We start from the raw sequence: 12,665 nt of genomic DNA, 5'->3' as shown, positions 1-12,665 counted from the left end.
GTGAGGTCTTTGAGACAAATTATTGCCTCAAAAACGCATTTACACATTCTGACTTTTATATTCGGACTTTATATTTAAATTGCATATTCAGACTCAAAACACTACAATTGCAGAAATTAAGCTATATAGGAAACACAGATTCAATCAAATCCAAGTCCACTAGAGGTCAGGATTTCCTTTAGAATCAAAACGGAAGCACTACAAATGTTTAGCGCACATGACCACTGAGTCATCACATTGTGGAAAATGACTCGTGCCATATCAATGTGATATAACAGTATTGCATGTGATTTTCGGTCCATCCAGCACAGGGACCAAAAAAAGCCCCGTGTTCTTTGAAGTGACTCGCATCACTTAACACTTGGGTTTTACTCGTTCAATTACTTGGTAGGATTTATAGAATATCATACATAATATTCACTATGTCGGCCACTGGCGCGGAGACAGATTAATGTCTCGGCTGTCTTCTTAGGACTGACTTATATTTCACCTTCAGACAACATATTTCATCACCTTGAACTTGTGTAGACTGTCACGCGTGTCCTCGTGACATTTCTCCTACACTACACACCCTGCAGATATTTACACAGTCCAGTATGATGCTATGCAGGTGTAAGACCATATATGGTCACGTGCTGTCTGTCTGCTCTCTATTTGCACTTGTCTTATGAACGTTCATATATTTCGTATTTTGTATGTCGTTTGTCTGTTTATGTACGAATGTGCACGTTCAGACCTTTTCAAAACCATTTGGAAATGTCAAACCGCCATGTGCTTCAGGCAAATGCTTGTACTTTGCCCGCGGCCTTCCTGCAAACTCTGTCACACCCTGCAAATCACTCTTAACCTGGCATCACAGAGTCATAGAGTAATTGACTGATTTCCAAGTATCGGCTGATTGCTCAGTTTGTATATTCAAAGACACCATAAACATACACATGCACACAAGTAACTCTGGTCAAGGTTAAACAATGCAGCCATGTCACTGCAGCTGAACTACTTTTGAGTATTGTGACATTAAGTCACTTAGGGACAATGTCTGTCTGTCTTGTCTATATATCGATCTATTGCCTGTCTATCTAGAGCTTAGTGGCAGGTTATATGGGCAGCTTTAGTTAGAGCTGCTTGATTTAGTGCACGCAGGTTAGCATTTGACATTGTCAGTGTCTGTGCATACCTGTACCTGAACTGTTTGAGTATGTGCACAACATGCTTGGCTGACGGTCCAGCATTGAGAGTTTGTTAATCCAGACGGGGGTCAGGGTCAGTCGGCAAAGTAATGAGATCTGAAGTGAACGGGGTCAAGAGCAGACAACAATATGCCACCTCCAGCCTAGGCACTTTCAAGATCAGTCTTTCAGACATTTTAAATGCTGGGACGCCATCTACCTTCGTCATTGTTCAGGCATGATTTCTTACATTCGAATGAGAGATTATTTTATTATGAGACGAAATTTGAGAAAATGGCATGGGAGAATGTGACAAAGTGGAATGGGACTCAGAATGGAATTATAGATTTAGTTATAACACAACCAGAAAACACAGACTGTGGGGTCTTTATTGTAAGGCTGAAAAACTGGCCGACAGCCAGTGGCTTGACGTATGACATGTACGGTATAGGAAGGGATCTTTTACTGTTTTTGTGGTAACTGGATTAGGTTTAACATTGAGTGTGGATGATACAAGGAAGGACAACTAATGTACGTGTCAGCTGAACTAGAGGACATGGATTGCCATGATCTCTTAACACACTCATGTTGGTTGAAATGGGAAGTTTGAAATTCTTCTCGTAAGGTTCAAGAGATTAAGTGTCCACTTGTGAGAGTAGACACAAAAAGTGGAGACAGGAAGTTCCAGGAACTTTGCTCTCAACTTGTCGCAATAGCCTTGATTGTAAAGATGTAACTACAAAACTGACTCACATTCTTAGTCTGTCTGTTCAGCAACCCTGGACAAACACTGATTAAAACACGTTTAGGAAAAGATACACAGGAGCATCCGTTTAACCCATGACTAATGCTGGGATTTAAAACACTTTTGTAACATTAAAAGAGGTCCTGGTGATCTCATCCTGAGCTTCTTTTGTCTCAGTCTGGAAAGTGCTGTCATTTGAAATGGTCTATTACTTTTTTAAGTGTATGGTTTCTGATTTACGTTGAAGGAGGGAATTGGGAGCAGGTTCTTTTTAGGCCAATGATACCTAAGCAACCATCCAGACCACCCTAAAACTGCCAACTTGACCACAACAAATAAAAAACCACTCTACTCACCTTAGCAAATGCTTAGCAACATCTTAGAGACCACATAACACCACCATGAAAACCACCTAGAACACACTAGCACACATCTAAAACATTCAGAAACAAATTCAGTTTGCTAAACTCAGTGCAACAAAATAAAAGCACCACTGTATAACAACACCAGGGGAACTCTTACCTGAACATCATGGCAGGAAGCTCTGGATGGTCAAACATATTCATCATTTTCTTCAAAACAGATTATTTTTATGTGACATTTACCATAGTCATAAACACAATAGTCTCAGCCTCAGACGTCATGGCCACGGACCGTTGGCTAAATATCTGATGCATTATGGGACACAAAAGTGGAAACACTTCAGGAATGCTGAAGTCATTATCGGATGGGTTGAATTCTACAGGATTTCTGGGAGACGTGTGTGTTGCGTTCTTTAACGTTCCACCTAGAAACAAAGATGCCGTGGCGCCAAACCCCCTCACGAAAGAAGAAAGCCGTCATGTTTACAACTGTGAAGACCAGCGCTTATCAGGATCACCCAAACGCAGCATTTTCAAAAGTATGTGAAATATTTAAAGTTTGTGGCATAGAATCTTTAAAATACATCCGAGAGTTTTACACAATGGTCTGTTATTGTGGCAAAATGTCCACGCCTCGAAATTGACGATGAACGAAACGAACTGTGATTGGTTGTTGGACATGTCGGTCAAACGGCCTCATGGGCGGGCCTTGGCCAACAGAAGCTGCCATGAATTTCAGACCTTCAGCTTCATTTTAAAGTCGCACAATAACTGCACATAAGCATTATATTCCGGTATGCTCAGTAAATGTTTTTGTTGCACTGGGTGATAAGACAGTCCTCTGGGGTTTAGACTGACACCTAGTGGTGTGGATGCATTGTTAGGTAAACACTAAAGTTGTCAATTTGTCTCTGTAGAAATGTTCAGTGACTTGTTACTTTATTCTGTGAGTGAAAATATCCAATAAAGTACAGCTTTAGCCTTGTCTAAACTGAGTCTACTTAATTGTTTTAAACTGTCTAATAGCTCTTTTAATTTTATTTGCATTTCTGGCTTTTATCGCAAGCAAATTATGAAACATCCCACGTTAAAGGTACTGGCGCCCCAATTCTGGCCCAACAATGCTGGTGATCTTGTGATAGTGATGTAATACTTTGGCAAATGCAGCACTTGTTTATTTTTCTCCTTCGGATTCCTGTCCACTCAGTGACATCACCGCCAAAGAGGAGCCAAGGAAATTTACTGGGAGCGCATGAGTCGTCTAATTCAAATGACTCTGCAGCTGCTTTCAAGCTAAGAGAAATGAGCCATTCATTTCATTTCATTTCAAAATAAACAATAGAACAAAATAATAAAATAGCTATATAATAATAAAATTAAGTACAAAATATTGCACACTTGGCTTGCCTATGCACAACTAAAAGATACCCTTTCTTGCCTGTTTTATCGTCCACTAGAAATAAATAATCCAATCCAGTCAAATCAGCCAAGAATATTACATCCTATCCCTTCAAAAAATAATAACACACTTCTCCTCCACGAGCTGGTCAGCAAACAATGCAAAGAAATTCCTAAGCAAAATAAAAAACGCTTAATATGCAATTGCTTTTTTATTAGCATCTGCCTGTGTGCACAGGTTTGTTTGCTTGTTCCCATCGCCATGTTTCCCGTTACTTCCTGTACATTTTGAAGAACAAAGTTTTTGTGGTCACTGTCAGATGTCTAGGCCACATGTTTACAGATACACATTTTGGAAACGCCACCATTTGCAATATTGACCTTTTTGTCCTCAAATCACTTCTGCAATTTGTGTGTACAATGTGTCCTCATCTGTGTGTCAAGGACAAGTTTGGATGTTTTGTAACTTGCACTGTTAAGTCAGTTTTGTTAGGGCAACTGTAGTTATGACAACTGTACGTCAGATAGAGGTAACCAACCTGTTAAGTCATGTTGGTTTTGATCTTTTAGCATGGCTAATAAGTGCATGCTCATCTGGGATCTGACTGTGCAGGACTCCAGGGACAGGTGTTGGATGACATTCAGGGTTGGTTTAGGTTTACTGATGCACACTCACCTCTTTGAGGCTGGACAGGGGAAAAAAGGAACCAAACCAAGCCCCATGTAGTGAATGTGAGAAGTCTCACGTCCACCTGGAAGACTCTCCTCCACTCCCATCCATTCCTCTCTCTCGCTCCGCCCAGCTTGTTCTTCCTCCGCTCTTCAAACTGGAGCAGATTTGGGAGAATTGGGCGAGGCCTGGTACAAATGAGAAACAGACATCTCGTTTTTTATTGCCACTGTAAGAAATTCAAACAAACCTTAGTGTTTTATAGAATTCATCCCTTGACTAAGCTCAGAAAATGCTGAAAAATTGCACTTTGGATTAAAAAGGCTGACTTTCGTTTATCTTCCTCCATTAAATAGAACAGGGAGGACTTTTATAACTAAGTCTTAGAATTTTCAGTCATGCTTCCTTATGAAGCATGTCTTCCTTATAAAACATTTCTTCCTTATGAAACATGTCTTCCTTATGAAACGTTAACTCAAATGTTTTGAAATGTCTGAATTTTGATAGCATAGCTCACAATGTTCTTGTAAACCCTTACCAAAAAGTGGTATACTTAAAGTTTATTTTAATAAGTATACCTAAGTAAAGTTCAAGTATATTTTAAAGTATACTTTATCTATCAAGTATACAAATATCAGTGTTCTAGAAGTATATGTTGTAAGTGTATTGTTTCAATTCTCATTGGGACTAAATTGGCCCACATTCTATTATATAAAAGTATACTTTTAAGTATACTTTAAGTATAACAGTAGCAAACTTTGAGTACACTACTAGTTTACCTCTATGTTTGTAGTTTGTACTGCAATTATACTAAAAGTGAACTTATAGGTACACTGAAAGTTTAATAATGAAATACTTTGTACACTTTGAAGTATAGTCTTACTACTAGTTTAGTAGTTTATATGGCAAGTATACTCATAAGTTTTCTTTAAGTGAACCTTACATCATACTTTAAGTATACTACTATGTCCCTATTTAGGTTTTAATTTGTATATATTTTGTTGTATGAATATTTGAACATACAAAATGTCTAAAGAACAGAATCCACTTGTAAACAAAAACATTTTGCTCATTGTAGTTTCATGCATTTTTTTTAAACACTTTAATTTTGGTAAGTTTCATAAAAAAAAAATTAAGAAATAACATTTTGAACAAAAAGCTGAAAAAAGACTATGAATTTGATTCAGAATGATAATCAAAACGTAGACAGAGTCGGTCAACATCCCAAAGTTTCATCCGTCAACATTTTATTCCATAACATAAGTTTTGATTCTGTTTCATGTCAGATGATAGTGTTAGATTACATGTGTAAGTATCTGTTGTTTCATTTTTCTTCTTCACTTGTGTTTTTCATGTTAAAAATTGCCTGATTAAGTCAATAAATGTCTTATTTCATATACCAAAATGCCACCTAGACAATGGTTATTCGATAAATCGTATGTGTGGCACTTGAATCGTATAGTGAAAAGTTAAAAAGCCTTTATTACATTACTGACTTTATACATTAAATGGGGGGGTGAAATACTATTTCATGCATACTGAGTTTTTTACACTGTTAAAGAGTTGGATTCCCATGCTAAACATGGACAAAGTTTCAAGTGAGCGCCCTCTACAGTATAACAATGAAAACACAGATTCTAGGAGTATAGCTCAAATATATTTAGAATTTTTCTAAGTACAAGTCAAGTATACTTAAATGTTATTTTCAGTATATTTTTGAGGAGTACATAAAGCCCATTTCCGAGAAGTACATAAAAAGTAAACTAAACATTTTCCTATTTTTAGTTTTAAAGAAGTATAGTAATAGCACACTTGAATAAACTTTTTATAAGGGAAGTTATAATTTTTTATAAGGGAAGACACACTTGAGATTTTTGGGGTCATTTTCTTAGATAAAATGGAGAATAGAATAGAATAGAAGAGAATCCAAATCTTCTAATTTTTGAACTGCAATATTACCTGTTCAATAGCAATATTCTCTATTAATATTCAATAGATAGATAGATAGATAGATAGATAGATAGATAGATAGATAGATAGATAGATAGATAGATAGATAGATAGATAGATAGATAGAACATTTCAATGTTGTATTCTCTAAGTCTGTGCTTCAGTGGGAATGAATAGTGGGCATCATGAAAGTGAAAGCATGGTGTAGGGTTTCCATGGAAATTCTGAAAGATGCCAAGTTAACTAAACCAAGGACAGTCACTTCTGCACTCGGTCACACTATTACTGTCGCGTCAGAATATTAAACAAAGAATGCAGAGTAAGCATTTCTTTTCTATTTGTGTGTTCATGTTGGCAAATATGAGCATGCATGTGTGAAAGGGGGTTACAGTCGGCGAGACAGAAAGTGAGTACGTGAGTCCGAACACAGCATACTCTGGGATTAATTATTCAGCCGTGAACGAGGGATAAAGAGAGAAAAAAGGAGGAGGAGCAAATGTGAAAGAGAGCAGCTTGCCACATGAGGAGAGTAGTGCCAGTTTGCCATCTCAGACGATATCTTAATACCCCACGGATGCGCTGACTGAAACTAGGATTTTTCCCTTTTCATTCTGGGTATTACACAGATTTCTGTTATTCTTTGATATGTATCGCTTTAATTATGGCCACAAAATTAGACTTTTTTTTATTTGTATTACTTTTATAATGCGGTGCAAATTCTATTGTCTCAGACACCGATATTTAATCATACAATTAGAAAATATATCTTAAAATATTAACGTTTTAATTAATAACATTTAAACCATAACACTTTAAACCATCATTCAAACAAAGACTGAAGCAATCGCAGACAACTTCAATACGCAATGCTATGAATTCATTTTATTGCTGTAGGCTGAGATATTTTTAATATAAAATGTAAAAATATCATAGAATATAAACATTTTGAAAAATAATAATAATAATATATATATATATATATATATATATATATATATATATATATATATATATATATATATATATATATATTACTTTTTGCATTAGCATGAGACTAGTGTGATTAAATAACTTACAAACATTTAATTCATTAATCATTTAATACCTCATAATTTTCATTTTAAACATTTGCTTCCATTATAAAGGTATTTCTGTAAGCTTGAATTTAGTTTGTTGTGTGGTCAGACAGTATTGTACTTATATTGAACGAGAGTCTGAAGCTGAATTATATTTTAGTTGAACAATTAAAAATGAAGTAATTTTATAATGAAATAAAATATGTTGAAGTAACTGAACTGAAGAAAACTGAAGAAAACTGAAAGAATATAAAGCTAAATAGAATTTTTACAAATCTAATAAAAATGCTAAAAAGCACAGCTACTTCACACTAAAACAATAATAATAAAAAAAACTGAAAATCTATATAAATAAAGGCCTATTCAAAATAGTAACAAATACTATATAAATATACTAAAATGAACAAACTCTGTGACACAGATAATAGAGTTTTAATGAAACGTTCAAGGTGCAATTATAAAAAATGTTTTTTTTTTTTTTTTATCTTACACAGGTAGGTAGCTTCTTCTTGCATAGCACGTAGCACTGCTGTCATTTTATGCCTGGTGACGCAGGTAAACCTGTGTACCATGGGTCAGCTTTGACTGACAGGATTAGAAACTGGCCTTCCTGTCCTTACAAGATCTATCAAAAGATCTGACTCAGGGTTTAATGAGAAACCCCTGACCCAAATGAACTTGGTGCGTCATCATGACGTAAATTTACACTTTTCCACATATAATGCATAGCATGTCACTTTCAGCTGCAAAAAAAGGACTAAGCATGGTTCTTTTCCTCTTCAAAAGCATGCATTCCTCAATTGGCTATTTACATGATTAAGTAAATGAGACACCATGGGAACGGATCCATAGTCTGTGCTGCGTGTGTATTTGCCAGTAATGCTAAGTCACCACAGTGAACTATAATCCCAGAGAATTAAAGCTCTATTTAAAGACACAGAGTTAAGCAGGATCATGTCAAATCAGCCAGAACAACAATTATGCATTTATTTTAGCGCTGCCAGACAGTAATAAATAAATTAAATTTAAGTGCTTAAGAGAGAAATAACATTGATGGCTATGACACGTGTGTGAACAGAAGCTAAAATGCTCAAATACTTAACTTGTCATCATTCTTTGTTGCTAAATCCGAAATACACATGCGAAATGCTAAGTTCTGTTATGAAACTCTAGATGGCACAGGCTGATGGGTCCTTAACGCAAACTGACGATAGGCACAGTGTTAAGCTACTTGGCAAAAGCTGATTGGTTAATGTTACATATTTAGTTAATGAGCTTGCTGCTTTGTGGCTGGTTAGCATTTACTAAACAAACACAGTATGTACCGTGCTTTCAGAGTTCCTCAAAACCCTCACCTTCCCTAGCTCCACCTGTATAGATCTGCTATAGGTCATTTTATACGCTATTTGTGCAGCAGTAGTGTTTCTTAAGAACTCAAAGCATTGTATTGATGTATGTATCGGCAGTAGCAAGTTTCTGTATTTACTTTGCAGCAATATTCTACATCAACAGCAATAGCTAACAGCAGCAGCATCGTAGATCTATTCCACCAAGACCAAATACATTAACACTGTCATATCCATTACCATGCTCAAATTTTCAGAGAGTTGTCATGATAGAGCTACGTCTTTCACCCCACAATCCTGTGGGGAGCATTTACACGACACCGTTTTCAACTAAAAATAGATTTTTTTCTTCAAGTGTTTTTGCAGTTAGTTCAAGTTCGAGTTTTTGCGAACCATACCATTATAGTCTTTGTTAACCACGAAAATATGAATATGTGAGAACAGTGTTGTCATGCACATGCATATTACATGTTCACACTATATAAATACCTATACGCACGTAGTGTCAAATACTGGCCAACTTTTTAACACCAACTATATTTTTCTAGTTCCATGTGATTGGCGTCGTTACGGAAATGCTACATGCTAAGGTGTCCCGAATGTTCTGGGCTGTGTTTCCCAAAAGTATCATTAGCTTTAAAAACTTGAACTCCAAGGCACTTAAATTGTATAGTGAAAAGTTCGCAACGCATAGATGTACCTCTCAACAAAAGAGTTTTAAAGGGGGGGTGAAATGCTCTTTTTCACTCAATATCCTGTTAATCTTGAGTACCTATAGAGTAGTACTGCATCCTTCATATCTCCAAAAAGTCTTTAGTTGTATTATATTTATAAGAGAAAGATAGTCTGTACCGATTTTTCCTGGAAAAACACGAGCGCCTGGAGGCGTGACGTGTGGGCGGAGCTAAAGAATCACGAGCGCGAGTAGGCTTTTGCGTTGAGAGCGTTTGGAAGCTGTCACATTACCGTGAGGAAAAAAACATCCAAAACAAACCATGGCTAACAGTCAGATTCAGACATATATTTATGATCCAGAATCAGATCCAGAGGCTGAAATTTAACAAGTCACATCTAACCATCTAACGTCTCACAGACCCATACTCGAAAAAAACTTTCCGAAACTTGTGACAAACCGGAAGAGGTATTTTTGGAACAAAAATACTCCTTCAAACGCACAACTTAATTTTTGAAACTTTGTCCATGTTTAGCATGGGAATCCAACTCTTTAACAGTGTAAAAAACTCAGTATGCATGAAATAGTATTTCACCCCCCCCCCCATTTAATGTATAAAGTCAGTGATGTAATAAAGGCTTTTTTAACTTTTCACTATACGATTCAAGTGCCACACATACGATTTATCGAATAACCATTGTCTAGGTGGCATTTTGGTATATGAAATAAGACATTTATTGACTTAATCAGGCAATTTTTAACATGAAGATTTGAATTCTTAGGTTTTACGAGCATTCAAGAGATGTTTTGACAATGATAAACAAACAAGATAACTCACATTCAGTACACCTTATAAAGGATCAACTATACTTTTAGCTACATTCCCTCTCTGTCTCTGGCCAACTGGATCTTAAATGTGACATTACGGTTTTCCATAGACCAATATATCCAAAACAACCTCCTCATGGGAACTTCATAATATCTGTCTGACTTCATAATTTTGGTCTGAGCAAATTTGGATAAATGGGCATTAATTATCTCAAATGATTAAACGAGCAAAAGCTGGCAAAGTGATCAGAGTCGTCTTTGTTTTTAGAGAATGAGTGAAGTTTCTTGCCCATTGCTCATTTATGTAAGCTCTGCCCACAGGAAGCTGTGTGGTTTCATTGTTATTATCATGACCCTGATCCAGCTTCCTTCAGTCTCCAGCTGTGAGAAAACAGTACAAGAGTCTTGCCCATTTTGTGAAAAACAAAACTTCAAAAAGAAAGAAACTCAAACTTTCCAACATCAACATTTTGAAACTAAGACTTTCAGCACAGACTGTGTGTGCACTTGAAACCTTCTCTTCCTGCAAAACCAAAATATATAGTGCCTCGCACCTCTGAGTCGTATCTGCGCTGGATAAAATGACAATACAAACTAGAAAATATAATTCCCTCAGACTACTCAAGTTTGTATTGTTACATAAACATTGTTCAGGATTTCTGTCAATTCTGTCAACTTTTCTCACAGACATACAAAGCATTCAAGCACATTTGAGAACATCATATAGGCAGGCTGGATAGTGAGCTAGCCTAAAATGGAAAGAAAATTATGCTCATCATAATATTTTATTGGCATATATATGGTCAAGTCTAAATAACTTGTGGGGAAGTCATGGCCTAGTGGTTAGTGAGTTTGACTCCTAACCCTAGGGTTGTGGGTTTGAATCTCGGGCCGACAATACCATGACTTAGGTGCCCTTGAGCAAGGCATTGAACCCCAAACTGCTCCCTGTGCGCTGCAGCATAAATGGCTGCCTTGTGTGTGTGTGTGTGTGTGTGTGTGTGTGTGAATTCTGAGTCAACATACTTGGATGAATGTCACGTCACTTCATAATGATAAACCACTATTATTTCAAATATGCATTCTACATTCCACAATCAAGAGCTGCTTTACAGATGATGAAAACCAATGGAAACAGCTGCTGGGACATTTCCATACCGTGCAGGATAAGCTGACTGTATCCATCTGCACATGAATACCTGGGGGCGTCGAGTTTGTCTCATGTGACAAGCTGGAACATCGATGGCCTGATTGACTTCACACTGATCTGATTGCAGAGTAGACTGATGTGTGTGTGTTCTGCATCCCTTCAGCCTGAAGCTCACAACATTGAGCCATAAATAACCATTAGAGCTCGCTGATAATAGTCACATACACTCCTGTTCCACACTGTCATTTACTAGCCTACATGCTCATTTTAAATCAAGGGATTGCTATAATTAAGTATATATATAAGGATTTTACATCATTTCATTTGAAAAAGTTAAGGCTGATTAAAAAATCATTTCTGAAAATTATGTTTCCCAGTTTCAATCCACCTTTTCTTGTCGTTAAAAATAGGCGCAGCCATTTGTAAATTATGTGGGTCTGGCTTCCGGTTCCATCAACAAAACACTTCGTTTTGCTGCTTGATATTAGAAATTAATGTGTATTATCATACACTTTTAATGTATTATCTTGATTATGAACACACTTGTTTGTAAGTGCAAACTGTTTTACCGTTTACGGCACGTTGTTATTGTCCTCGTTAGCAGTGGCTAATGTACCGGAAGTCTAGCCGAAGAAAAAGGTTCATAGCATTCCTTTTTTTTTTTTTTTTCTCTTTCAGAAACAAACAAACATAAATACTTAACACCAATTAGAAGATAAACAAAAAAGGGGGATATATATAACAAATATACATCATGGACAGTAAAAAAAAAAAAAAAATTACAGTTTACAAATGACATTTTTTTAATATGAGGGATGTTTTTATACATTCCTTGTTCCTGGTAGTTGAAATCAACGAGTCATAAAATATTTTAAGTTCTTTACAAAAAAAAAAAAAAATATATATATATATATATATATATATATATATATATATATATATATATATATATATATATATATATATATATATCACCTTCAAAGTTTTATCAACTACATCTGATCCAGTATTACAATAAAAAAAAAAGATAATTGATTCGTCTATTTTAATTATTTTATAAAATATATAAAAAACCAGCCGTTCATAGCATCCCTATTATTGTCATAGACGTTTAGGAAGTAAGATGAAGCCACAAAAATGCTGTATAAAACAGTATTTTTGATTATTGAGCTTGAAGATGATTATTACTGACATTTCCTTTAAAAAAACGGAACTCTAGCCTCTATTTGAACCTTGTGATCAGCTGAGTTGTTCCCATAATTACGATGCATGAAGTGAAACCGTTTATTTAAAAGGAG

Source organism: Carassius gibelio, chromosome B4, assembly GCF_023724105.1.
Source record: "Carassius gibelio isolate Cgi1373 ecotype wild population from Czech Republic chromosome B4, carGib1.2-hapl.c, whole genome shotgun sequence".
Lineage (NCBI taxonomy): Eukaryota > Metazoa > Chordata > Actinopteri > Cypriniformes > Cyprinidae > Carassius > Carassius gibelio.
Note: the sequence above shows the minus strand (reverse complement) of the source record.